Raw genomic sequence first — 5,492 nt, 5'->3', positions numbered from 1 at the left:
GGCTTTATCCACAAATACAGAGGTTCTTAACAGGGACCGCCATGGTAAGTTTTAGCAGGTCTATCGACCTTTCGTCATTGCATGGAGAATTTTACATGTAGGTTCATTTCTATAGAGAAAGTCTCCAAGGTTTTCATCAGCTTCTCAAAGAGCCTGTGACACACCTCCACTGAGGGAGTTTCCACGTCAGAGATTCATCCATCTTCAGTTCACCTTGCTGGACAGGAGGGTTTTAAAGGAATCAGAAGCACTGCCTTTGGAATTGAGACAGGAGGGAAGGTGGCAGGGCACAATCATTGAAAGAATGACATGGCCATTGAGGACACAACAAAAACTAGTTAGACTCTGTTAGGCCCAAGATGGAAGCAAGATTCGACTTCTAGTTGAACTCGAGCCTCATTATACACTCATTGTAATACATTAGTATATACTGAACGACACACCCACAGGTGCCATGACAGTTCCGAGGCTGACCATAAAAGGCCAAAAGGGAGCAGTGATTCAATTCCTGGAAAACCCTGTCCCTTCACTTAACAGCCTATGAAATTACCCAGCCCATAAAAACTAACCATCCTGGCCCCTGGGGGCCACTCTCACCTCCTAAGATGGCCTGCATTCTGCCTATAGAATGTATATCTCTCTAAATAAACCTGCTTTAATTCTGCTATGTGTCACTCTTGAAATCTTTCCTGTGTGAAGCCAAGGACCCTCCCAGGCCCATCCCAGGAACTCACCCGAGACTTGGGACATGACTGTCTTCTTGTGCCCCATTTTCCTGCAACAGAATCACTAGTGTAAGCCGTGAAAATTGGCATTAATGAGAGCAGAAAAGCAGAATTGACAAAATCTGAACCTCTCATCCTCCCGACCACCTCAATACCACCTGCACTCTTATTCACATCTGCCCTCAAGAGAGACTAGAAAACATGTCCTTTTGCTTATTACCCTCTGAAGCAATTAAGCATTAAAGAAAAATCTGTAAAAACATTTTGTATCTCTTTCCTTCATTGTGATTTAGTCTACCAGGAAGTGCACCACAGGATCTGTAGATCAGTTCAAAATCCAGTTACAAGGCTTATATTGCAGGAAAGGAAACACCTTCCAAGGCTCGAGAGTGGGCTCTTGTCTAACAGTGAATTGTCCGAGTACACACATGAGCTGACAAAGAAAGAGACTTTATTGGAAAGAGGCACCCAGGTGGAGAACAGTAGGGTAAGGGAAACCAGGAGAACCACTCTGCCACGTGGCTCGCAGTCTCAGGTTTTATGGTGATGAGATTAGTTTCTGGGTTGTCTTTGGCCAATCATTCTGACTCGGGGTCCTTCTTGGTGTCGCATGCATTACTCAGCCAAGATGGATGCAGCAAGAATAATTCTGGGAGGTTGGTAGGACATATGGACAGGCATCTCTTCTCTGCTTTTGACCTTTCCCGAATTCTTCCAGTTAGTGGTAGCTTGTTAGTTCCACGTTCCTTACCAGGAACTCCTGTTGTAAGATAACTCAGGCAAGTGGTTACTAACAGGCCTAGCAAGAGTGGGCGGTTTCAGTCAGTGGTTGCTTTAACACTTAGATCTTGTACAGTTGGCAGTCTGTCATATCCCTTGCTTTCACAAGCGCAAATTCAACCAGCTTTGATAGAAAATACTCCATACCTCCCAAATTCCAGAAAGTTCCAAAAAAGCACAAATAGAATTTTCCAGGCCCTGGCAACAATTTACACTGTATTTACAACTATTTACAAAACACTTACATTGTATTACATATTGTAAGTAACCTAGCAACGATTTAAAGTATATGGGAGGAGGTGTGTATGTTATAAGAAACTTAATTATTCATGGATTTTTGATATGAAGATATGGGTGGCCCTGGAACCAATTCCTGGAGGATACCTAGGAATGACTGTAATTTACTTCTTCAGGACAATTTCCTTATCTGCTTCAGGCTTTTGTGAGGAACAAATTAACAATTGTTCAATATATTGTGAAGTAGGGTCAAAAAGGCAGTCTCTAGCCTTGACAGAAAATCTACAAGACCATAGCATATCTTCTTTAATATTCCCCCTCCTGCTCTTCCTCCCCTCTTTCCTCCCTCCCTCCCTCCCCCAACCCCAGGAAGAGATTCTAGGCTGATTTCTCTCGTGCATTACCAATATCCTCTTCTTTACCCTCAGGGTAAAACTGCTGCTCTGGAAATAAGATATTCTTGAGCTAGAAATAAACCTAGCTCCAGTGCTTATTTCCTGTGTAGCTTTGGGCAAGTCATATGCTCTGTCTGAGGCCCAGTTTTCTCATCCATAAAATAGAAGTAATGCTCAAATTTCAGGGTAGTGCCAGGCCCTTAAGCATTCAGTTAATGGTGGTTATCATTATAACTGTGTACTGTTTCCAACCCAGGCCCTTGGCCAGATTCTCTTCTATGGAGCAGCCTGGAACTATGTCCACAGAGAAAAAATAAACAGAAGCAGGAACATGTAATGTAAATGGAATCATAACATTATGTAATCTTTTGCATGAGACTTCTTTTATTCAGTATAATATTTTGAAATTCATCTATGTCTTAGGTACATCAGTAGTAGATATATTTTATTGTATGAATATACCATAGTTTAGCCTTTCTGCTCATACATATCTAAGCTATTTCCAGATTTTTGTCTATTACCAGTACAGCTCTTAATTATATTCTAATATAAGTCTTTGAATGTGTGCTCTTTCTCTTGGGTAAATACCTAGGAGTGGAATTGCTAGGTCATAAGAAAGGTACATTTTTAACTTCACCATTTCCCACTCCTATCAACAATATATGAGAGTTTCAGTTGCTCCACAGCCTCACCAACCAGAAGTGGGTGTTGTAATCCAATCATCAAGTAGAAGGAAGGATTTGCTGAAATGAAAACTCTCCTCTTCCTTCTTGATGTCAGCTTCCTCATTAGATTTCTAAGGCCTCATGTGGCTCCCTAAGAACTCTTCAATCTCTTGCAAGTATCAAAGACAAGCAAACTCTACCCAGTGAGGAACTAACCTGAATGAGTTTGGATTTGTTGAAACTAAACAGAAAATGCATGTGCACAAAAATTGATCAGCCTCCTAAACATCATGAGAATTTCTGAGACTTGTTAACTGAAAACAATGCACAACCTACAAGTTGAAAATTGTGTTTTATCTGGTGGAAGTACTGAGGACTTAACCACAGGAGACAGTTTCTCAGATAGCTCTGAGGGACTGTTCTGAGGAGGTAAGAGCCAAGATATGCAGCAGTTTGCAAAAACAAACCAGGTGGTTGAACATCAAAAGATTTATGCTAATTAAAGAAAAAACAAAAGTCTCAAGTTACAGAATTTGGTGCTTTTCTGTATATGGGAAGATGCAAGAGTCTGGGCTCATTGAAATCATTCCTCTGATAAGCACTTAGGGCCAGTATCCTGTTTTTCTCCATCCAGAATCCCCTCAGGGTGCACAGGGGTGGTGGGGGTGTGGAGGGCACTGAAGTGGCTGATGGCTTGATAGCCACAACATCCTTTGTTTACTGATATGGCAGGTAACCTCCACAGACTCAAGTTACTTGATTGGTCTATTTTAAATCTAATTTCCTGTATAAATATTTAAGCGCTATTCCTTCCAATAATCCAAGATTGACTAGCTCTCTGGATAGTTAGCTAAACTATCCAAACTTTATCTGTTAACTAAATCCCACTTGATGAAACCCTTTTCAGGTTTATTAAATTTATTGCAAGGGAGGAGTAGAAATTTCCATCACCAACAAGCTTAATTTTGGAAAGACCATCCAAGCCTCACAAAATTTTGTAGGAGGAAGGGGCCCTGAGGTTCACCTCGCCCAATGGATCTCAAACTCTAGTATGTCTACAAAACAGCTAGAATTGGCAGATTGGTCTGACTCAAGAGACTGACTCTATAGGTTGAGGGCCCAAGAATTTTCATTTTCAGCAAGCAAGCATCCACCTGACTCTCATGCCAGTTGTCTGAAGATCTCAGAACACAATTTGGGAAAAACTGATTTGATCTAAACATCTTCCCCCCAATGAAAAAGTAGTTTATGACAGAACAGTTAAGAGGCACCACAATTAAAAAAAAAAACTGATTTCCTTCATTTTTCTCTTCTTATAATCTCCTAAGCCAAGCTGCCTTAGAGAAGAAAAAATTACAGTACATTGAAAAGTCTGTTTGCGAAGCTTCTCCCAACTGTAAATGTTCTCATTCTCAAGTTGTTAAAATTTGCTATTTTTTGAATTTCATAGAGGGTTAATTTCCAAGAGTCAGTGATAGAAGTGCCAGAAATAGGCTCTGACATTCAGGCCACATTGGGAGAGCAGGGTCTGGGACCCACACCAGAAGCCTCCTGGAATCTGGTCCTACCTCAAGACTGATGCCCTGCACTAATGATCAGACTGCTTTATCATGTTCTTCATCTCAACAATGAATTATACTTTAAATTTTTCTTTAAAATTTCTCCTCCAGGAAATACAATAATTTCAAATATGATATAAAGCAAAGGTGAATCTGGTATCTAGGGTAAAATTTTCCTAACACATATTCTTATCCACTGAAAGCTTCCCTCTGCAATTAGGTTTCAGCTGAGCAATATATGGCAGGGAGGGCTCTGCGTTTGCCATCCTCAATTGCCCAAGACCTGCTTAATGCTTCAGTTTTAAAATTATGATTGCTTTTAAATTCATAAGATAGTTACTAAATAGACCAAAGCTCTTTCAGTCATTCTATAGCATTTCAGCAGGAAGAGTTGAAACTTTTTTAACAACGTTGAATCATATTTGACTTAAAATATTTACCAGAAAGAGCATGTAAATGCCAGCTATAGGGGATGTGCTATTGTTTCCTTGTGAAAATTTGGAAGGAGATTCATTCTTGATTGTACCAATGACTGATAGTCTCCAGTAATGTCTGCAGTCACCATGCAGCTGCTCCATTGTATTAACAATGAAGTTGGCTCCATTTGCTTGCTTTATTCTGCTGCAGAACCTAAAATATATTACATGATTATGCAGGCATCCCTCAAATGAAAGTTCCAAAAAAGTGTGCTGTAAATTTGGATGAAATGAATCTGACTTACCCATTGACTTCTATTATAGAATCAGAAATACATAGCCCAGGGATGGGAAAATTGGTCCTTGGATGTAATACATTTCTACTTAATAATGCATCAGCCTATAATGAGAGATATTCAAAGAGAAAACAATAACTCTCTAATAAAATATTAACAGTAATGCATTTGCACTGAATATGTCACATTATTTTTAAAACCACTGCAAGTAGAGCTATAAACACTGCCAAATTCCAGAAGCTTGACTGTCCCCTTCACATGTGGTTTCCAAGATGCAATCAGTTATTAAACTTCCACTGTTTACCAGCCTTGAACTGTGAAATACTTAATAACAAAATTTTATGTCTAAAGTAATTATTTTACCACTTTTGCCACATGCTGGGATGGAAAGGAATTAGTGTTCTTCTGCCTGGAAGAAT

The 5,492-nt window shown here is 39.8% G+C and overlaps 1 long non-coding RNA gene across 1 annotated transcript; it reads right to left on the bottom strand.

The window, feature by feature from the left end:
- Window positions 1-1,150: 1,150 nt before the first annotated feature.
- Window positions 1,151-5,178, bottom strand: LOC129638739 (uncharacterized). Its single transcript, XR_008707991.1, has 2 exons — window positions 5,083-5,178; window positions 1,151-1,485 (listed from the first exon to the last, which is right to left on the bottom strand). It is a non-coding gene; the product is annotated as an uncharacterized LOC129638739 (long non-coding RNA).
- Between the last annotated feature and the right edge of the window lie 314 nt (window positions 5,179-5,492).

Source organism: Bubalus kerabau, chromosome X (assembly GCF_029407905.1).
Source record: "Bubalus kerabau isolate K-KA32 ecotype Philippines breed swamp buffalo chromosome X, PCC_UOA_SB_1v2, whole genome shotgun sequence".
Classification (NCBI taxonomy): Eukaryota; Metazoa; Chordata; class Mammalia; order Artiodactyla; family Bovidae; genus Bubalus; species Bubalus kerabau.
This window is presented reverse-complemented; position numbering and strand designations above follow the sequence as displayed.